A 24616-nucleotide genomic window follows, 5' to 3' on the forward strand; every position below is an offset into this window, starting at 1 on the left:
AACAAAGAGAAAAGGATGAAGCCTGGTATAAAAGTTGGGTCTCTAAAACCCCCTGGCTGTCCACCCTACTTCCTACTATTCTCGGACCTCTAGCAGGGCTCCTCCTTTTACTGTCGATTGGCCCCTGGGCAGTGCAAAAACTAACTGCTTTTATTAAAGCACAGGTTGATCAACTAGTTAAACCAGCTGTTGCCGTCCACTACCACCACTTGACAACTCAGGATGATGACGACGTGGAGCAAGATCCCCGGCACCCTAGAAATCTTAACCCCTCTAATACACCCCTGCGCCTGCATCGACTTCTTTAAGGCCTAGCTCCCCCCCGCACATGGGGCGGCATGAAACTAGAGACATGCCTACCTCACCCTTGGAGGAGGGTCTAGAGGTATGGGCACCGAGCAGAGTGACGGGCAAAGCACCGCAAGGAAGGGCCCTTCTGTGCCTTCTCTAGTCCTTCCTGAGAACATGCCTGACTTGCATAGAGGTTGGTATCATATTAATATTACACAAACCGGCTCTGCCTCTCCTCCCCAAAAGATACCAAGAGCCATAGCTGGTGGGTTCATTAAAAGCTCACGGGAGGAGTCGGGCCTCTGTTCCCTCTCTCGGTCAAAGCCCACCTTTCTAAAAAAGAAAGGGAGGAGATGTCGGGAGCCTTAAGCCTGCACCCAAAGATAAGAATCACATCCTGAATAAACTCTGCTATCTGTGACCATTTGGACAGCCAGGGCACTGGAAAGCGCCGGCCTTATCTCGTGTCTTTGATCCCCATTCCCCCTGCCTGCAGAGCGAGAGCCTGCAACTTCTCACACAGCCCATCTGTTTCTGACCAGCCAGGCAGAAATCACCTTCTCTGGTGGTCGCCAATAAGCTTGTAACGAAATACTCTCTGATCAGTCCCGCCCCTGCCCTCTCCACCTGAGTGTATAAATATAACCACTTGAAAATAAAATTTTGAGGCTTGATCAGAACACTGTCTTGCCTCCACTCTTTTCTCCCGCCCATGTTCTCTTCAAGGTGCGGTCCTCCTCGGGTTCTACGCAATAACTAGGTCCTGCGGGTCGGGACAAAAAAAAACCCAAACTGCACACTAGAACGTCTGAGCATGGGACCTGTGCATAAGAGCTACCACAAATCAGAACCCCGGGTGTCGGGCAATGGACTGGGAGAAATAAAGAAGCTGCCTCTTGCAGTTAATGAAGCTCCTTCTAGGAGGATGTGGAGGGGTGAAGGTGCGGTGACTTCCCTGATCAGCATACCTGGAAGTGCCCTAACTTCTAGCAGCTGGCAGCAGGGTTGAGTCATCAGGGCAGAAAACAGAGAAGCAGGACAGGACTGCAGAGAAAAAGAGTTGATTTTTACTGGCCCTGGTTGCAAAACCGAGGCTGAGCCACAGCCCCCAAATCTCATCCCAGAGGGCACCTCTACCCATACCTTCCAAGACTGATTACCTCTAAATCCCAGGGGACTTTGAGCCAATGCTACTGAAACTGTTGCTAACACTGACAGGTACAGAAACTGAGAGTAGCAAGTGTGATTAAATATCTACAAGGAAATAAAAAAGACATTTAGGCTTTATATAAAACATGGATCCAAGAGACATAAATGCCACCTACTGGAAACCAAAAGAAAAGTGCTTTCTTTGCAGCAGGCTAAAGAGAGACCTTTATATAATAAATCTTCTTTCTGGGAGAACAATGAAATACACTTCCATTAATGCCCAGGCAGAGAAATAGTCCATTAAACACCATGAACATCCAAGGTGACAAGGCATCTCAGAAAGAAAGACAAAAATCTCCAGAAAATGAGCTTACAGACATAGAAATTTGTGACTTAAAAGATAGAAAATTCAGAACAATACTACTGAAAAAACTCAATAAGATCCAAAACAACTCAAATCAACAATTTCAGGAATTGAAAAAACAACAAGATGAACGGAGCAAGGACATTGAAACCTTCAAAAGAAACCAAATAGAACTTCTGGAGAAGAAGAATACACTACGAGAGTTGAAAAAATGAAATATCAAGCTTGAAAAATAGAGTCGACCAAACGGAACAAAGGATAAGTGATAGTGAAGACAGAAATGTAGAAAAAAATTAGAAGAAGAGAGAAACCGAAGAATGAAAAATAATGAAAGAGAAATATAAGAACTAGCTGCTACCATCAGGAGAAGAAACATAAGAATAATGGGCATTACCAAAGGTGAGGAAAAGGAGCAGGGACTAGAAAGCACTTTCAGACAAATAGTGGACTACAATTTCCCAAATCAAAGGAATGAGCTGGAGCTTGAATTCAAGAAGTCAACAGAACACCCAATCATCTCAACCCTAAAAGGCCTTCACAAATATACACTGTATTAAAATTATTAAAAATCAACGACAAAGACAGAATTCTCAGGGCAGCCACGGAAAAGAAGACGGTAACTTATAAAGGAAAACCCATTAAACTATCATCAGACTTCTGGGCGCAGACCTTACAAAGCCAGAAAGGAATAGAATAAAATATTTAAACTATTAAGTGAAAGGAACTACCAACCTAGAATAATGTATCCAGCTAAGTTCTTCTTTAGATATGAAGGAGAAATTAAGATCTTTCCAGACATACAAAATTGAGGAAATTCTCCACAATGAGGCCTGCACTACAGGAAATACTGAAAAAGGTCAACTCATCTAAAGCAAAATAACAAAACAAAACAAAAAAATACATAATTAGGAGTAAAGTGACTATCAGGCAAATAGAGGCAGAGGAGGGCAACCTGTACTAAGAACAGGGTATTATAATCTTAAATAATAAGAAGAGAATTGCTATAGCAAAATAGTAATGAACGTTCAGCATACATAGGAACAAATTGAGATAACAATGACTGAAAAGGGGAGGATTCAAAGATCCAGATTCTCAAAGGGGAAAGAAAATAAGGCACACGTAGAAGAAAATGGATGACTGTGTATATATATATATATATATATATAAATATCCTTTTCATATTTGTAATGGTAACCACACACCAAAGATTCAGAACTGAAATATATAACATAAAACAAGAAGAACCAGAGGCAAAACCCACAAAAGCCAACCAAAATAAAGAAAACAGAAACACAAGGACAAGGAAGCAATGAAAACACTGAGCTACCAGAAAGCAAAAAATAAAATGGCTATAAGAAGTCCTTATATTTCAATGATCACCCTAAATGTAAATGGACTGAACTCACCAATGAAAAGGCACAGAGTTGCAGAATGGATCAAAAAACAAAACCCAACAAAATGCTGCCTCCAAGAGACACATCTCAGCTCCAAAGACCAATATAGACTCAAAGTGAAAGGGTGGAAAATACAATTTAAGCAAATGGCATTCAGAAAAAAAGCAGGAGTAGTGGTACTAATATCAGATGAAATAGACTTCAAAATAATAAAATATAAAGAAGGATACTGAGAGACACTTCAAAATAGTAAGAGAATCATGCACCAAAAAGACATAACACTTAATATCTACACTCCCAATCAGGGAGCCCCAACATATGTAAAGCAATTACTAACAGAACTAAAGGGAGAAACAGACCAATACACTATTGTAGTAGGGGACCTAAATACCCCATTGTTGGATATGGACAGATCATCCAAACAGAAAATCAATAAGGAAATAACATCCTTAAATGACACAGACCAACTGGGCATAATTGATATTTACAGAGCCTTTCATTCCAAGACAGCTGCTTATACATTCTTTTCTACTGAACATAGAACATTCTCAAGAGTGGATCATTAACTGGTACACAAAGATATCCTCAACAAATATAAGAGAGTTCAAATCATACTAACTGTATTCTCTGATCATAATGCTTTGATACTAGATATTAACTGTAAAAAGAAAAAGGGAAGAACTTCACATACATGGAGATTAAACAGCATACTACTGAAGAATAATTGAGTCAGAGAAGAAATAAAAAGAAAGATCAAGAAATATATAAAAATGAATGATAGTGATAGTATAACATATCAAAACTTTTAGGATACAGCAAAAGTGGTCATAAGAGGAAAGTTCATATTATTACAGGCCTATCTCTAAAAGCAAGAATGAGCCCAAATAAGCAACCTAACACTTCATCTTTAAAAACTAGAAAAGGAAGAACAAATGAAGCCTAAAGTCAGCAGAAAGAAAGAAATAATCAAAATTAGAGTAGAAATAAGTGAAATTGAAAAAAAAAACAATAGAAAAAATAACTGCAAAAAAGCAGTTGATTCTTTGAGATGGTTAATAAAATTGACTACCCCCGGGCTAGACTTGCTAAGGAAAAAAGAGAAAGGACACAAATGAACAAAAACAGGGATGGAAGGGGAAATTACGACAGACACGGCAGAAAAACAAAGGATCATACAAGAATATTATGAAAAAGTATATAACACCAAATTTAATAACCCAGAAGAAATGGACAAGTACTTAGAAAAATACAACCTTCCTAGATTGAATCAAGAAGAACTGAAAAATCTAAATAGACGAGTTAGCAGTATCGAAATTGAAACAATCATCAAAAACCTACCGAAAGGTAAAAGTCCAGCACCAGGTGGATTCACCAGTGAATTCTACCAAACATTCAAAGATTTAATACCTATTCTCCTGAAACTCTTCCAGAAAATTGAAGAGAAGGCAATACTTTCCAAATCATTTTATGAGGCCAATATTACTTTGATACCAAAACCTGGTAAAGATAACACATAAAAGAAAACTATAGACCAATATCTTTCAGAAACACAGATGCAAAAATCCTAAATAAGATACTAATGAACTGAATAAAGCAACATATTAAAATGATTATACATCAGGGTCAAATGGGTTTCATGTCAGGTGCACAGTGATGGTTCATCATACGCAATCCGTTTCATGTGATACGCCACGTAAACAAATTAAAAAAATAATTACATGATCTTATCAATAGATGCAGAGAAAGCCTTAGACAAGATACAGCAACCATTTATGATCAAAATGTTTAATAAAATCGGTATAGAAGGAAAGTACCTTAACATAATAAAAGCCATATATGACTAACCCCCTCAGCCAACATTATACTTTATGGTGAAAAATTAAAAACCTTCCCTCTAAGATCAGGAACAAGGCAAGGCTGTCCACTATCACCTCTGTTATTGAATATATTACTGGAGGTCCTATGGAGTACGATCAGGCAAAAGAAAGATATAAAAGGCATCCAAATAGGAAACAAAGAATGATATGACGTAATCTTTATATAGAAAACCCTAAAGACTCCACAATAACACTACTAGAAACAATAAGTAAATACAGTAAAGTTTCTGGATACAAAATCAATGTTCAAAAATCCATAATGTTCCTATATTCTAATAATGAAGTGTCAGAAAAGGAAGTGGAAAAAATAATTACTTTTGCAACTGCAACAAAAGGAATAAAATACCTAGGAATAAATCTAACAAAACATATGAAGGACCTATATAATAAAAAGCATAAGATTCTATTAAAGAAATCGAAAAAGATACAAAGAAATGGAAAGATATTATGTGTTCTTGGATTGGAAGAATCAACATAGCTAAAATGACCTCATTACCTAGAGCATTATACAGATTTTATGTAATCCTCATCAAAATCCTATCAGCATTTTTTAAAGAAATAGAGTAAAAAGAATTAGAAGATTTATATGGAAGCACAAAAGACCCAGAATCACCAAAGTCATCCTGAGAAAAAAGAAGGAGGCTGGAGACATCACTCTGCCCGACTTCAAATTATATTATAAAGCGACAGTAATCAAAACAGCATGGTATTGGCAGCAAAATAGACACCCATACCAGTGGAACAGAATCCAGAATCCAGAAGTAAACCTATATTTATATGGGTAAATAATTTTTGACAAAAAAAGCCAAAAACATACAGTGGAGAAAGAAAGTCTTCTTTAATAAATGGTGCTGGAAAAACTTGAAAGCCGCCTGCAAATGAATGAAACTAGACTGTTGTCTATCACCACACACCAAAATGAATTCAAAATGGATTAAGGACTTGAATATAAGACCTGAAACAATAAAATGCATAGAAGAAAACATAGGAACTAACCTCAAAGACCTTGGACTTAAAGAAGATTTTACGAATTTGATCTCAAAACCCAGGGAAGTAAAAGCTAAAATAAATTAATGGGACTACATCAAATCAAAAAGCTTCTACTCAGCAAAAGAAATCATTATAAAGGTAAAGAGACAAGCATCCGAATGGGAAAATATGTTTGCAAGTATCATCTCTGATAAGGGCTTAATATCCAAAATATACAAAGAACACATTCAACTCAATAACAACATGAAAATAAATGATCCTATCAAAAATGGGCAGAGGACCTGAACAGACACTTCTCCCTAGAGGACATACAATGGCCAACAAATATTTCGAAAGATACTCAACATCACTAGCTATTAGGGAAATGCAAATCAAAACCACAATGAGATACCACCTCACACCTGTTAGAATAGCTATAATCAACATGACAAATAATAGCAAGTGTTGGAGATAATGTGGAGAGAAAAAAAAAAAACTAATACACTGCTAGTGGGAATGTAAATTTGTATAGTCACTATGGAAAGCAGCATGGAGATTCCTCAAAAAATTAAGAATAGAATTGCCATATAACCTAGTAATCTCTCTTCTGAATATCTACTCGAAAATTTGAAAACATTTATTCATTAAGATATTTACATCCCAATATTTATTTCGGCATTATTCATGGTGGCCAAGACATGGAAACAACCAGTGTCTTGATAGATGACTGAATAAAGATGTGGTACATATATTCAATGGAATATTACTCTGCCATAAGAACAGATGAAAAACTGCCATTTGCTACAAAATAGATGGATTTCAAGATTATCATGATAAGAAAATAAGTCAGACAGAAAAGTTGAGAACTATTTCATTTCACTCATATGTGGAATATAAAACTGAAAGTAACAACCAAAACAAACAAAAACTCATAGACTCTGACACCAGTTTAGTGGTTATCAGAGGGCAGTGGGGGAAGTAGATAGGGGTAAAGGGGAGTCAAATATATGGTGTTTGAAGATTTGACTTTGAGTGGTGAACACACAATTCAATATACATGAACTGTATAATAGAATTTTATACTTTAAAATTATGTAATTTTGTTAACCAATTTCATCCCAATAAAATTAATTTAAAAAGTAAATAGATAGATAGATAGATAGATAGATAGATAGATAGATAGATAGATAGATAGATAAATAGATAGATAGATAGAAAAAATACCATCTAGGTCTAACCATGTTGTTGGTGATGGCAAATTTTATTCTTTTTTATGGCTGAGTGATATTCCATTGTATATATGTACCACCTCTTTATCTATTCATCCATTGATGGACAACCAGGTGGCCTCCATATCTTAGCTACTGTAAATAATGCCGCAATGAACATTTGGATTCACATGTCCCTTTGAAGTAATGTTTTGGATTTATTCAAATAAATACCCAAAACGAGATTATTGGGTCCTTATTTGTATGTTATTACAATCTTTGTTTTATAGACTATTTATTCTGGTACAAGTATTGGTATGCCAGGTTTTGTTTGTTTGTATGTTTTTTCCTTTTTTTATTAATTATCTTTTTCCATCCTTTTGCTTCCAGTCTGTATATGTCTTTTTCTTTTGATCTAAAGTGAGTCTCTTGTAGGCAGCATTTGTAAAGGTCTTGTTTTTTTTTTTATTTAGTCCACCACCCTATCTGTTGATTGGAACAATTAATTCATTTATATTGAAAGTAATTATTGATAGATATGTAGTTATTGCCATTTTATTATTCTTTTTTTTTTTTTCTTAAAGAAGCCTTTCTATCATTTGTTGTAATACTGATTTGGTGGTGATGAACTCTTTTAGCTTTTTCTTGTCTGGGAAGCTCTTTATCTGTCAGTCAATTTAAAATGATAGCTTTACTGGGTAGAGGAATCTTGGTTGTACTTTATTAGTAATTCAATGGTAAGTTATTATTAAGGAAGAAAAAATAAACTCACAAAACTGCCTACAATAGAATTTACTTTGTTGATATATTTTATAAGCAAATAAAAGAAAACAAATATCACTGTTGGTTACCCCCGGGAACCAGCACTTCGAGTGATTTTTATTTTAATTTCTTTAACTTGACCATTCCTAATTATTTTCAATGACCATATATTTATTTTTGTTGTTAAAAGAAAATAAAACAACACATTTCTCTGACTTGCAGTGCACCAAGAAGCTTAAAGTTATTGAAATTCAAAGAACACTATTCTTTGCATTGTAATAGACTTAAGTGAGTCATTAAATACTTCAATAGTATATCTATTCAACATATCTTACTGTGGTTTGAATTATAAGTAATAATTTCTATATTTCAATTGACTGACCTCAAATCAAAGAATTAGTAATGAGTAGGATCAAAAGTTCAGTTATTTCAGTAATTCAGTGGTACAACAAATGAAAAACAAAGTAATATACTACATAAACATTTCTCTCCTTTTTCATAAACCTGAGAAAACAATAACAACAAAAAGTGATGGATTTAACGGCAAAAATTCTATAGTACAATTATATTTTACTCCAATGACATCCTTTTCCCTTGGGCCACTTTTTTTGTGGTTCCTATGATGAATCACATTAACTTGCAAAGTATTAAAGGTCATTTTAAAGTTCATTTTATGAATCACTCTTGCTATGAATAGAATTTCTTGCTTCATGTTATGTTTTCTGCTCTTTATCTTTTTTATATGAGATTAGTCCCTACATCACAAACTGTATAACTGTTAGAATATTTTCTTCTAAGGAGTTACCATTAAGGTAATATGTGTTTCTATTTTTAAAACAAATAAGCTTATCTGCTCCGAGGTAGCTGAGCAACTTTTGAAAACTTTGATGAAGTTTAATTAATAACTTTTAAGAATAAGATAGCAAATTTATCAGAAATATAAATAAACAGGCATTAAGAAATATATTCAGTACTATGAGGACTCTAAGAGAATATAGTTCTCATAGAGAAGAGCAAATTAGATTTTCAATTGGCTATTATTCCTATTGAAACTTAGATTAATCATTTAATGTTTACTGAGTACAATGAAAGGTAAGGTATAAATAGCTTTGCTGCACAAAGTTTTCCAGAGTACTAACTTTTAAAACTCTTACTAGAAATTTTTACAGGTGGCCTTTTTCTCTTTTATGTTTTATTTTTCTTTGACTTTATGAAGCCACACTTCTCTTTCTCCTGTTTTTTATTTGTTAGTTTGTTAGTTTGTTTGTTTTGCTATTCAATCCTTCTGTTTTTTATTTGTTAGTTTGTTAGTTTGTTTGTTTTGCTATTCTTCCTATGTATTGCCTACTCTTAATTCCCTTCAGATAGGTGATCTAAGACAAGAATTAACTCTGCTCTTTATGTTACTTCTCTTCTACCACCTAGGCTTTTGTCTGCTTCCCCAGTCAAGACCACTCCCTATATATCTGTCCTTCGGTATGTCATTCTTTTGTGAAAAATAATATAAATGGAGCCACTTCAAAATGGTGTCAGAGCTGCTATCCCAGAAGTACTACCTTGCACGTTTTACTCCTCAAACTTTTGGAATGTTTAAACTGGATAAAATAAACTTTGTACTGGGCCTAAAACAACACTGTATTTCAAACAACTTTTTTGCAAAGCTAACAGAAGAGCAGACATTCTGACTATCAGACTGAAAATTAAAGACATTCTTTCGAATTAGCACCACCATGTACAGCTAAAGAATAACTTAGCTTATTTCAACCTAGAGAAATTCTTGCCTTGACTTATTAACATCAATAGAAACTTCTTCCTTTTATTCCTGTAATTATTCCCCTTCCCTTTCTTATAAAAAACCTCTTGCCTTCACTCCCTAATTGGAACACTATTAGGAATTCTGTCTGAAGCCGTGTTTCTAAAATAGCTAATTTTTGGATCTCAAATAAATGCTTGTTACCTCTCACTTTGGCCTTTTATTTTTAGTTTAACATTTCCTTTATGATTTGACAAAATTAAATTTTCAACAAATCTAGAAAATTGCTTTTATCTTTGCATATATATTTTATTTGTGTTAATGGGTGCAATTCTTTAGTCTAAATATTTCCTTTTATTTTTTAAGTTGGTACTCCTTCACTTCTCCACTTTCTCTATAAACTGCCTTGTTTCTGAATAGCTAAAAAAAAAAAAAAAAAACCTAAAAACTTTTTGTCCTTTTTTTGGCTCTTGTTTTTTTGTTTTTTGTTTTTTTTTCCCCTTGAATAAGCTTTACCTTTTAAGGATTCCTATATACATATAGCATGGTCCATTATCAGAGTAGTGCAGTTTTTCCTCTTCCTCTAATAAAACCAGTCCGACCAAAATGATGAAACTAAACAAACTCAAAAGAAAGTCATAATTGCTCTTAGAACATTATTCTCAAAACCCCCCATCTTATAGGAATTCTTCTTCTCCCCAATACTAACTATATTGCATAAACTACAACTTTTGGGGAAATGAAAACATAAGTCTCTATGACCTTGGATAATGAATGCATCAGTTTCTTAGATATAATGTCAAATGTATAAATAATAAAAACAACAATAAGAATAAATCAAACATCATCAAAATTAAATATTTGTGCTTCGATAAACACATTCAGGAAAGGGAAAAGACAACCCACAGATGGGAGAAAGATTTTTTTCAAATCACATCTATGAAAAAGGACTTGTATCGAGTATGTAAAGAACCCTTACAACTCAAAAATAAAGACAATTAATCTAATTAAATATGGGCAAAACATCTAAATAGACATCCAAAGAAGATGTATAAATGGCCAATAAACACCTAAAAAGCTGCTTAACATTATTAGCCATAGAGAAAATGCAAATCAAACCACAATGAAATACCATTTAACACCCAATAGGGTGCCAATCATCATCATCATCATCATCATCATCATCATCATCATCATCATCAAATAATAATAAGTATTGGCTAGAATATGGAGAAATTGAATCCTCATACTCTGCTGATAGAAATGTGAAATGGTAAATGGTCCAGTCACTTTGGAAAATGGTTTAAAAGTTCCTTAAATCATTAAACAATTACCATATGATGCAACAATTCCACTTCTAGGTATATTGTCCCCTCCCCCACAAAAAATAAATAAAAGAAAACATATGTCCCCACAAAAGCTTGTATAAGAATGTTCATAGCTGCATCATTCATAATAGCCAGAAAGTAGAAATAGCTCAAATGTCCTTTGGCTGATGAATAGATACAGAAAATATGGAATAACAGCACAATGGAATGTATTCAGCAATAAAAAAGAATAAAGTATTAATACATGTTATAGCCTGAATAATCCTTTAAAACATTATGCTAAGAGTAGCACAGTGATGATATATTATATGTTTCCATTTATATAAAAAATCCAGAATAGTTAAATCTATAGAGACAAAAAGTAGGTTTGCCTAGGACTGGAGAAAATGCAGAGATTGGCGGTGACTGCTAAGGTTTATGGAGTTTCCTTTTGGGGAAATAAAAATATTCTGTAACTAGTTAGTGGTAACACTGGCACAACTCTGTGAATAAACAAACAAACAAAAACATTGAGTTTATAATAGTGAGTTATATCTCAACAATGCTATTATAAAAAAACGGTGACAACTTTGGTCAAAATTGGTCCAAGTCTTATAATACCCACCAACTCCCAACACACACACAGTTTTTTGCAGCTGGCATGGGTCATCGACAAAGCCAGTAAGCTGTGAAGCACTAAAGATTGATAGAAGCCAATAGAGAAACTAGAACTAAGAGAGTGGTGGGTCATGCTAATAAGAGGTTATATTCAGCTAGGGCTCAAAAAAAAAGTTTCTCTAGACATTTCAACTTACTATAAGCAACTCATCCACAGCTCAGGATTTTTCCTCACTATACCTGAGATTTTCAAGCTCTAATATGACTTCTAGTTTATTGACACTTCTATTCCAGATATTTTATCATTTAAAATTACCCTTGACTCTAAAATCTCTGAATTACATATCCAACCTAGAACATAGATAAATAGATAGATAGATAGATAGATAGATAGATAGATAGATAGATAATACATAATAGATTGATTAATTATTCTCTTGCCATAGTTATTGACTATAATTCTGAATTACTCCAACTATCAACTTCTCTAGCATTCTGGTTGTTAAGCACTGCTAAGCCACTGTGAGGTCATGGTTTTCAATACTAATTGAATCTTTAATGCTGTCTTTCATATTTATAGATGCCTGTAGCAAGCTCCTTTTGTCATTATCCATAATGGGTTTCCCATTTTTTATTGTTTTCTTCAGTTCTACCACACTCAATTTCTTCAGATGACTTGTCCACAGTGTTCAGGAAAACTAGAGGCCATACAGATATCTCCCTTAAATTTACCCTTTACCTTCAAACTAATTTCATATGCAGTTATCAATTATTTGTTTTCAGATTATTTATCTTTCTCCAGTCTATTGTGGCACTTTTACCAACTTGTGCTCCACCTCTTCACTTCCAACTTTTTAAAAATTACCTCATTTATATACTGTTCCTTAACCTGGTCTTTTCTATTTCCTTTTTTCCCTTAACATATAAATGTGCTTTATTCTCCCATTTTAAAAAATAAACAACAAAAACTTAGGCCTTTTCTAGCTAGCATATAATGTTTTTTTTTTTTCCTTTTTAACTAAACATTATGAAAGAATGCCTTACTTCGCTAACCACCTTTCCTTACTGCTTGTTCACTACTCCCTGCTCTATTGCTTCATTCATATAATCATTCACATTCAATATATTTTTACTGACACCTATTCTATAACAAGGACTCTTCCAGGTTCTGAAGATACATCAGTGCATAAAACTGACAAAGACATTGCCCTTCAAGGGACTTACATTAAAGAACAATTTCTTAAAAATCAAATATATTGCCATCAGATGGTGATTACGTGGACCAGTGAAAAATGAAGCAGGGTAAAGGGATCAAAAGTATTGAGGATAGTAGTGATGTTTTATATGGTGCTCAGGTAGGGCCTATGTGGTAAGATGTAGAGGCTGAAAGAAGTGAAAAAAAATTAGACACTTGAAATTTGAAGTAAGAGAATTCCAGGCAAAGGGAATGAGTGTATGCCCACCAGAGTGAATGTGCTTAATATATTTGGAAAAGAAAGCTGCATCAGAGAGTACAAGAGAGGAATGGTAGGCATTGAGGTCAGAAAGGAAATGGTAAGAAGTCCTGAGAACATGCAGAATCTTTCAAGCCATAAACAAACAAACAAACAAACAAACAAAAACACGCACACACAGACTTTCCTTTTTGCTCTTATTGCAGTGGGAAGAAATTGGAGGTTTCCGAGTGGCGGAATCTGACCTATATTAACAGAGTTCCTTGGAGTGCCATGTGAAGAAATATTTGTGGAGGGCAATAAGGAAGCATGCAAGTCAGTTAGGAAACTATTGGAATAATCTAAAAGATATGCTGTATCTGGACTATTAGCAGAGGAGGTAGTGAAAGTTGTCAATGTTAATTTGTTTTGAAAGCAAAGCTGATAAAATTTTCTGATAATTAAACATAAAATCTCAAGCTATCTGAGGGGAAAAAAAAATAGAATTCATGTATGATCCAAGTGGTTTGGTCTGTGGAACTAGAATAATTCAGTTGCCATTTACTGATCATATTTTGGAGAAGGCTGATCAGGAATTTCATTCCTGATGTATTGTTTGAGATGCCTATTAGACATTATTTAGAAAACCTCACTCTTTTTCCTCTCTGTGTCTCTTTTACTCTCATACTACTAGTACCACACTTACATCAATTTTGGCACCAAGTATGTGGGTTTTTTCTTCCCCACCAAGCAATTCAGTGACACTAGTTGGGTGCCCTACAATTTAACTCAATTCAGACACTATCTACCTGGAGATAAAATCATATCTCACAGGTTAAGGGCTCAGACCCACGTGATTATCCTCTCTACTTTAGATGCCTATGTCATGTTACCTGTGCATCTGACAGAAGGGCTATATATTGAAGGTTAACACAGCCCCCTATTTGGGTTCTATTAATTTGCTGGAGTGGCTTGCAGAACTCAGAAAAATACTTTACTTATTGTTCACCAGTTTATTATAGGAAAATATGATAAAGAATACAGATGGTCATGCAAATGGAAGAAATGTATAGAGAATACTATGTTGGAAGGGGCATGGAGTTTTCATGTCCTCTCTGGGCATGCCACTCTTCCAGCACCTCAATGTGTTCATGAACATGGAAGCTCTCCAAACCTAATACTTTGGGATTGTTTTTAATGGAGGCTTCATTACATAAGCATAATCAATCATTAACTGCACTTCAAGCTCCTCTCCCTTCTTTGGAGAATAGGAGGTGGGACTAAAAATTTTAAGCTTTGAATTATAAATTGGTCTTTCTGATGACCAGACCCATCTAAAAGCTCACCAAGTTACCTCATTAAAACAGAAGACACTACTATCACCCAGAAAATTCTAATTGATTTAGGAACTCTGTGTCAGGAACCAGAGTCAAAGACCAAATATTAGAACAACTAATGTTCCTAGTGCTTTTAACACTTAGGAAATTAAAAGGGTTTTAGGATTACAGTGCCAGAAACCAGGGGCAGACACCAATATATACGTCTATTATCTCACCAATATCCAAGATAATATGACAAGCAGGCCTTTGGATATATGAGACTCTAAATTCAGGAGTGCGGTCCATGAGAGATATGCACATTTTACAGTCACCGGGATATAGATAATATTTAAAACCATAGCTGTGTATGAGTCCATGAAGTGAATATAGATAGAAAAGAATAGAGGTTTGAGGACTGAGCATGAAGGCCCTCTAATCTTTAGAATTCGGGTAGATGTGGACAGAACCAGAAAGAGAAGACTGAAGAGCAGATTGCAATGAGATACAAAGAGAAATTAATGAGTATAGTGTCCCAAAAGTCAAATGGAAAAAAAGTAGAGTCAGATGAGAACTATGGATGAACCATTTTACTTAGCAATGTGGAGGTTAATTATTAGCTTGTCAAGATCTGCTTTGGTGAAATGTTAGGAGCAGAAACATCATTGGTTGAGATTCAGGAGAAAGAAATAAGTAAGTAAATCTAAAGAAAACTGATAATTTTCTATAAAGTGGAGATGGAGAGGAAACTGAGGTAAAGGCAGAATTTTTTTTGTTTGCATACATATCAGCATGTTTATATGTTGACATGAATGATGCAGGAGAGAGGGAAAATAGTGCTGTATTATGGGCAATAACTACTAGAGCAATAATCTTGAATAGATGAGAGGACATATGAGCAAGTACAAAAATGGAGAAGTGAATCTTTGTTATGAGTATCCACAGTAACAACATGATAGGCAGAGTATATGGGTATAGGTCAGCTACTGGATAAATTTGGTTATAAAATTCTGTAAAATTTATTTTCATTACTTTTATTTTCTCAGTAATGTAGAATGTAAGGTAATTAGCTGAGAGTCAAGCAGAACAAGAGGGTGGGAAGATAGTATTGAAGGTTTTAAGAGAGAGGCAAAGGTATTAAATAGTTATCTAGGAAAGTGGGAGAGTAAACTGGTTAGATCATGACTTTAAACTTTGACAGATAAGCCTGATTTTGTGTGTCTCTGTGTGTATTCCCTAGCCACATTCACCCATTTTGTTGCCAAAGCATTGTTGAAAAGAGTATTATTTGTTTCCAACTTATCACTCTTACAATCTAGGAATGAATATAATTATACTTGCTTCCTTAAGCAGGTATGTATTTCTTTAGAAAGATTACCAGAAATATGATTGCTTGGTCATAGCATTTAAACAATTATAATTATTAAATAGCTACTGCAAAAAATGTTCTACAAAATGATACTAATTTACAACTCCCATCAGCTGTGTATGGGATGAGCCTACCAGTTTCCCCACACTTTAGCCAATACAACACATTTGAAACATTTTTCAATTTCTTTTTAAATTAATTTTGTATTGTCCTGTTTCTTAACTATGTTGTTCTAGTCATCTATTTATCAACTTTTAAGCAATTGCATTTATTACTCTTTTTCTCTTCTTTTTTTTTAATAATAATTGCTCTCCCCTTTGCTTTTTTCCTATAGCACTTAATGTGCGTTGGCTGGAAAATTACTGCTTGGCTATGGCCCATGGGAACATAACATTCTAACAATAAACTTTCTGCTTCTGTACTCCTGCTTGCACAACTGACCTGTGGGTTGACAGTAAAAAGAAGAAAAATAGACTTGTGTGTTCAAACAGGATGAAGAATGGGGTTTAGAGCTTAAAAACCTTGTACCTCTACATTTCGGGGCTGCTTAATTTGGAGTCTGCGTACCCCTGGCAGACCCAGCTGGCTGAATAAAGAGTGTGTTTCCTATAACTCACTGATTCTGGTGGTCCGTGTGTCTATCGGGGGCTGGCAGCTACAACATTTGGAGGCCCCAGCGAGATCTCAGGAAGTGGCCCTGAGATCTAAGACTGGACTGGCCTCCGAAGCAGTTTCTGTCCCTGTTACGGATTCAAAGGGGTGGCCAATCTGAGATGTTCCAGGGCCCTTGAATGCCGTGATGGGGTCAATGCAATTGTCAAGGACGCAACCTTTAGGACACACTCTTTGTTCCTGATCCTGACGGGAATCTCTGAGGCCTTGACGTCTGGATAAAAGATACCTTTCTGTTTCTGTTGACCGGTCATTGGGGGTCTGTGGAGAGACTGGACGCAGTCTATTTCCCGGACCGTGGCCAGGCCGCGGGATGCCGCCTCCTGTGCCCTGTTATCGGGTTCTGTCTATTGTCTTTGGTCTTGTCTAGGTTGTAGGTGGAGGACATCTCTGGGTCCACCTACACCCCAGTAATTGTTCTTATTTGAGTGTCTATCTTGTGCTTTCCATGCAAGCGATGAGGGGAGGCCCCAAGTTCCCAGAAGGCATCCTTTGGGTGTTTCCTGCAACATTTCAAAGAAGGGTTTATAGAGGAAGATGACTATGACATAAATTTTTCTCCAGGCAGACTAAGATCATTGTGTGAAGTTGAGTGGCTGTCTTTTGATGTAAACTGGTTTCTGGAGGGTTCTTTTGACAGGGGTTTAGTGAGGAATGTTTGGAAGATTGTCACAGGAGACCCGGGACATCCCAATCAGTTTCCCTACATCGATCAATGGTTAAACCTTGTTCAGACCCCCTCCTTGGCTTCACCGTTGTGTCCTTTCTCTAGGGGTGCGAGTCTTAGTTGTAGGCACCCCAAAACATGCAGCAACTGAATCTCCAAGATAGCCCAGTCCCTCAGGCCTCTAATCTCCACCGGAGGACAGTGACCTTCCCCCACCCTATAATCCAGGACAACAGAGGCCAAATAGCACCACCTCACTTCCTCAGAGGCGGGCAGGTAACCCCTATGGGCCTTCTGCTCCAGCTCTAGGCAGAGCACCAGCCGATACCACCACCCCGGCCATCCTTCCATTGTGAGAAGCACCATCCCAGAGACATCACACAGACAGGCCCTTTATGGTTTATGTGCCTTTCTCGACTAGGGACCTGTACAACTGGAAGGCACAGAATCCACCTTTTTCTGAGAAACCCCGGGCATTAATGGGATTCTTAGAAAGTGTCTTTCAGACTCACTGCCCCACCTGGGACGATTGCCAACAGCTTTTAATTACCCCCTTCACCAAGGAAGAACGGGGACGCATTTGGACTGAAACACAAAAGATAGCTGCGAGAGGGAGGAAAGTTGAGGAAGCAGGGGAACAGATTGAAGAATTTCCCTCCACCTGCCCAGACTGGGGACACAATTCTCAGGCAGAGAGAATGGCATTAGATCGGTACCACCAGATTCTAATTGGGGGAATTAGGATGGCTGCTCATCAGCCAACTAAACTTTCTAAGGTAATTGAAGTTATATAAGGACCTCAGGAATCCCCTGGAGCATTTCTTGAATGAGGCGTATCAGGTATACACCCCCATTGATCCTGAGGCCCCTGAGAACCAGCAGGCAATTAATATAGCCTTTGCTACTCAGGCAGCCCCTGATATCTGGTGTAAATTACAAAAAAAATTAGAAGGTTTTTCAGGGATGAACCTGTCCCGACTTGTTGAGATAGCCCAGAAGGTGTTCAACAACAGGGAGGCACTGGATGACCCCAAACATATGGCTAAAATCCAAAGCTACTGTCATCAACCCAGCCAATCTGTTGCCAGACCCAGACCCCGATAACCCCATTCATGACTGCGCAGATTTCACTGACGCTGTGTATTCCTCGTGGCCAGACCTCAAAGACTCCCCTCTGTCTGAGGCCGATGAAGCTCTGTTCACGGATGGGAGCAGCTTCATGCAGGAAAGAAGGAGGTATGCTGGGGCAGCGGTCTTAACTCTAACTGGCACCATCTGGTCACAAGCTCTTCCCCATAGGACTTCTGCTCAAAAGGCAGAACTCATCGCTCTCACTGAGGCACTAAGATGGGGAAAGGATAAGGCAGTCACAATATACACTGACAGCCAATACGCCTTTGCCACTGCACATGTACACGAATCCATCTACAAGGAAAGAGGGCTTCTGACTTTAGCTGGGAAGAACATCAAGAACAAGGGGGAGATCTTTGCCTTACTTGAAGCCATATAGATGCCTAAGGCTCTTGTTATTGTTCTTTGTAAAGGGGATCAAAAAGGGAATAGTCCTGAGGCTGAGGGAAAACGACGAGCCAATGCAGAGACAAGAACAGCGGCCACAAGGCCAGTGGGGCCCCCACCATATCTACTGACTGTTGTCCCTTACCCAGAACTGCCTCCATCTCCGACCCATAGAGCAGAAGAGAACATATATTTTCAAGATAAGGGAGCCACTAGGAACCAACAGGAGTGGTGGACAATCCTAGATGGAAAAATCGGGCTCTCACGGCCCTTGGAAGGACTCTCCTCCACCAACTACACCAGACCACACACCTAGGGCAAACTAAGATTCTCCAAGCTTTAGACCCCTACTTTCACTTATTAGAAGGGAGAAGAACTGCAGAGGAGATTGCCTCACGATGCCTGGCTTGTGCCCAAGTTAATCCAAAGAAGGGGAAGATAGAAGAACCTAGGCATAGGGAAAGAGAAACTTATCCGGGGAACCACTGGGAAATAAATTTCACTGAGGTAACCCTGACTGTGGGGGGCTACAAATATTTACTTGTTTTTATAGACACCTTTTCAGGATGGGTAGAGGCCTTCCCCACCAGGAAAGAGACTGCCTTAGTAGTTACTAAGAAACCACTACAAGAAATTCTCCCTCAATTTGGTCTCCCAGGAACTTTAGGGTCAGATGACGGGCCAGCCTTCGTAGCAAAGGTATCACAACAATTGGCTAGCTACCTAAATTTGCAATAGAAACTCCCCTGCGCCTACTGGCCCCCAAAGTTCGGGCCAAGTAGAGAGAATGAATCGGACCCTAAAAGAGACATTAGTCAAGTTAGGATTAGAAACTGGTGGGACCTGGGTAGAACTTCTCCCCTTCGCTCTTCTCCGAGCAAGGCGTACTCTGTATATTAATGAATTCACCCCATTTGAAATTTTCTTTGGAAAACCCCCACCTTTAGTACCTAGAATAGAAGATGAGAAAAAGGCAGAACTACGTAACCTTGTTTTACTTAAGTCTTTACAGGCCCTTCAAAGTGTACAGAAGGAGATTTAGTCCTGGGTTCGTGCTGTCCACTCAGCCCCCGGGGACAGACTTCCCCATCACTTTCAGCCTAGGGACTCCGTGTGGATCCGGAAGTTCACTTCCAAGTGACTAGAACCCAAATGGAAAGGACCCTTCACTGTCTACCTGATGACGCCCACTGCAGTTAAAGTAGAAGGCATCCCATCATAGATTCATCACTCCCACGTGAAGGCAGCACGAGAGTAGACAGCTCAGGAAGACGGATCCTTAAGACTAAGACTCAGGCATACATAAGTCTAACCCTCTCTTTCTTCTCTTTTTCCTCTTTAGCCCAGGCATTTGACCAGCCACAACCAAAACCAAAAGGAGCATTAAAACTTTGCTAATGACAATACACAAGGTCTTAAATAAGACCACCCCAGACATAGGACAAGATTTCTGGTTGTGCCTAAACCCAAAACCCCCTTACTATGTCAGGGTAGGAACTCCCCTAAACTTAACTGACCTCAGTAGGCTAGAACTTCAAGTCGATTCACTAGCAGAAGTAGTCCTCCAAAATAGAAGAGGTTTAGATTTATTATTCTTAGAACAAGACAGATTATGTATGGCTCTAGGTGAAACCTGTTGCTTCTATGCCAATAACTCTGGAATAATTAGAGAAAGTTTACTACTAGTACAGAGAAATTTAGATGCCAGGGAAAAACAAAGACTAGAATTGGATAACTAGTTTCATAGGATGTTCAATTGGTCACCATGGCTAACAACCTTCCTATCTGCTGTAGGTGGACCATTAATCATCCTCCTCCTCTTGTTAACTTTTGACCCATGATTCTTTAATTTCTTGTTTGCATATATAAGGAAGAGAATTAATTCTATTAAACTTTCAGCATTGCGAAATAGAGGCTATGAGCAAATTCCGCATGAAGAATCAAGAAGTAGATTTTTTGCTAAGGCCAGTGGAGAATGTGCTGGCTGGAAAATTACTGCTTGGCTATTGCCCATGGGAAAATCGATTATCACCCATGAGAACATAACATTCTAACAATAAGCTTTCTGCTTCTGTAACCCCGCTTGCACAACTGACCTGTGGGTTGACAATTAGTAAAAAGAAGAAAAATAGACTTGTGTGTTCAAACAGGATGAAGAATGGGGTTTAGGGCTTAAATACTCTGTACCTCTACATTTTTGGCTGCTTAATTTGGGGTCTGCGTACCCCTGGCAGACCCAGCTGGCTGAATAAAGAGTGTGTTTCCTATAACTCACTGATTTCTGGTGATCCATGTGTCTATCAGGGGCTGGCGGCTACAACAAATGCACTCTGGAATATTATATATTTACTTTTTTTTAATTATTAGTTTATTGCTTGCCCCCTACTAGAATATAAACTCTGTGAAGGTAAAACATGTCAATTCATTCATACTGCATCTCCAGTGTGCTATAGCTAGTACTCAAAAACATATGTTAATTAAATGACTTAATTAAAAGTTTTAAATATGCTTTGATATTTTATAAAAGAGATCTTTACTCTTTATTTTTATTTTTTTAAACTTTTGTGGTTATTGCATATTTACTTTTTAATAAATATTTTAAAATCGGCTTGTTAAGTCCTATGGAAAATTGTTTTGGGTTTTATAATGGAGTCTATTGAATTTTTAAATAAATTTGGGAAAAAGAAAAACCTTAAATGTTATCTATTTTCATCCAATAACATGATATATTTGTATTTTTTACCGGTTCTTTAATAATCTTAGGTCAAATTTGTGATTTTTTGGTTTAAATAAACATTTTGAACATTTATTGCTAAGTTCATTTTTATGTATGATATAGTTGTAATCTATAATGTAAACAGAATTCTTTCTCAATTGTATTTCTTAATTGATTATTGTTGGTGTATATAAAATATAATTTTCATATTTTATATGAATATGTTGAGCTCATATTTAGCTACATAGCTAATTTTGGCATTATTTCCAATTTATTTTTTATTCATCTAGAGTTATATCATGAACAAATATCATCTGCAAACAATGACTTTTTCTTTTTTTCCAGTATGTGTACATCTTATTTGTCTTCTTTTATTCTCTAGGATCTTCAATATAATCCTAGTTGTACGATTTAAAGTAGTTATCTTTCATCTTTGTCTTATTCCTAATTTAAATTTAAATGTCAGTAATGTTTCATCACAAATACAATACTTGTTTTGGGTTTCTGTTCTGTACCTTTTATTAAGTTAAAATTAACAAGGTCTTTACTTTTCTTACATATGAGGAAAATGACAAATTGTGATTAAATTTTTCTAGTAGAGTGAAAACTAGTTTTTTACTGGAACTCTTTCTTGAAAAATGACAACTAATATTATCACTCTCTAATTTAAAGTCTCTATGATATCTCAGCTGGCCAACTGCTGTGGTATCTTGTCTTTCCTGATTGTATTTTTATCCTCTCAACTTATCTCCCAAATTACTATAGACATCTTTTTTTTTTTTAATTACAAACCTGATTACATTGTTTGCCTGCTTAAAATGCTTCAGTGATTAACCATTGACTTGAAGATAAAGATTAATCTCCGCACTTGTCATGAAGCCTCTTTCTCTTCTAACCATTTTCTAAGTTTCCAGTTTCAACTCTTATTGATCTTTTTTCCCAATGTAAGAATTTTACTTCGTCGAAGGAACCATGTTTTCCTTTGCTTTGTTTTCTTTTTTAAACAAACTTTCTTTCTTCTGCTTCAAATCACTTTCTCTTCCCCTTAAATCTTATTAGATATTCATAACTCATCTAGAGCATGAAATCCTCTCAGAATATTTTTTTTATTTACTCTCTTTTACAGTAGTGAAGAATAGGTCCTTTCTTTATGTTCCTTCTTCGTGACCCTCTAATACTCAGTACAGTGCATTGAAATGGTTAATTATTTTTGCCTATGTTCCCCAATAAATTGAGATGATTGAGTACACTTGTCCTGTACATCTCTGTATTTCCAAACTTAGTACAGTTCCAGGCACAAATTAGATGAACAATAAGTATCATTGAATGAATAAAATTCACAAAGCTAGTGCAAAAATTTAGCGGTGGGGCTAAGAAAGAGATGGTGCTATAATTAGACTCTACATTAACCAAAATCTGAGTGTAAAATGACGAATTGGAAAGAAAATAGAATCTGGAAATGCACAAGGGATAATTATAATTAATGAGACTTAAGCAGGTCAGTTCTGGAATCCATTTAAGCTTTGCTAAATTCTCATTAAATTGATAATGATAAAAACAAACAACAATTGTTATTAAAATTTATTTAGCACTTATATTCTAGGTACTATGTTAGATAATTATATTAATAATCTTATCCTCGTGATAATATAAATAAAACTATGCCTATGGGAAAACTTAGATTTAGAAAGATTAGCCTTTGCAAAGAATGATGAAACCAACATTTTGCCATCCCAAAATATGCCTTTTGGGATATTGATTTTAGGCTGGTTATTAAGAAATAAAAGACTCAGAAAGATATTTGACTCTCCTCCTTTTACATGTTTAAAGGAATTTAGATAGAGGACTTGATCCAAGAAGGATGATATCATTGCAGATAACTATAGTTTAATATGAATTGGTGTGTGATAGACAGGGAGGAATCTAGCAAAGCCCATTTGTTCAAAATCCTCTCTGTGTTCTATTGTTAAAGATAGCTCAGAAAACATTTACTTACCAAACATTTACTTTTCCATGTCCATGTGAATTGCCTTCCTGCCCTTTGCTGCCCCAAGCCACAATCCTCCACCCCCCTTCTCCTTAGCTCCATAATGGCATATAAGCCTCAACTGCCCAATGAGTTCTAGAGTCTCATGTTCTTATGACACCCCCATATGTACATATATATAGAATTTGAACATTTTCTTCTGTTAATATGTTTCATATTAATTTAATTATTAGCTCAGCCAGAAAAATTTAGAAAGGTAGGGGGATAAAAAAAAAAATATGTCCCCAAGCCCCAAGTAGTGATGGGATTTGTCCTCAGGTTTATCTGGCTTCTAAGCTTCTGATTTTCCTACTCACTACACAAGGCATCTCTTGCTTCTTTATAGTTGTGGCACAATCATAGTTGCTACCATAGCAGAAAAAAAAAAACATTTATGTCATCTGATATTATTTATATGATTGTAAATTGTAATATATGATTGTAAATCTTATTTGTTTTAGGGCAGAATGATGATTCTTTTATGTTTAAACTAGCATGTGTTATTCTATAACTATTTAAACTGAAGTTACATTAGAAAATGTACTTGGTATCATTCAATAATTGCCAAATTATGACTTGAAAATAGATGCTAATGATCTAAATAAGTTTAATGATTTATGGTCCATGCTTGTATCCTTCATACATTTAAATTTTTCTTCACTCTATCTAAAATGTTAGTTTAAAAGTAAATTAGCTAATATTTTCCCTCAATGCTTTTAAAATAAAGTTGTCCAGAATGAGTCTATTGTGAGATTTAAAACAAATTTATAGATTTCCCATGTCTTTACATTACACAGCTGCCATTCTAATGCCATTGGAAAGCAGGTTTTCTTCACAGGTGTGTGGATTCCTTTTAAAACAAGGAAACAATATAACCATTTATGCATTAAGTCATCATTTGGGAAAAGCGCAATTTGAAAGTTTCTAAAAAGAATAAGTTTTAATTGGGGGTAACATCTGGATTTTGTTATTTCAATAGCTTTTCTCCATTGTAAAAATGGTACCTAATATGTACCTTCTGTCATTCTAATTGTTTTAGTTGTTTATTGTAAGCTCCTGTCTTTAGAATCCCTGCTTTGAATCCATGTAAATGTTGGAATTACTTAGAAACTAACAATTACATAATTTAAAGTCTGTGAACAGATGGTTCCTTTGGGTTAAAACTCAGTCCGATAAGGTGATTTTTACATATGTATTTAACTCATTC

At 36.1% G+C, this 24616-nt stretch overlaps 1 pseudogene; it reads left to right on the forward strand.

The window, feature by feature from the left end:
• The first annotated feature begins 387 nt into the window (after positions 1-387).
• LOC120600096 (malate dehydrogenase, mitochondrial-like) overlaps positions 388-24616 on the forward strand; it is a 190444-nt pseudogene continuing 166215 nt past the window's right edge.

Source organism: Pteropus medius, unplaced genomic scaffold (genome assembly GCF_902729225.1).
Source record: "Pteropus medius unplaced genomic scaffold, Ma_sr-lr_union100, whole genome shotgun sequence".
NCBI classification, from domain to species: domain Eukaryota; kingdom Metazoa; phylum Chordata; class Mammalia; order Chiroptera; family Pteropodidae; genus Pteropus; species Pteropus medius.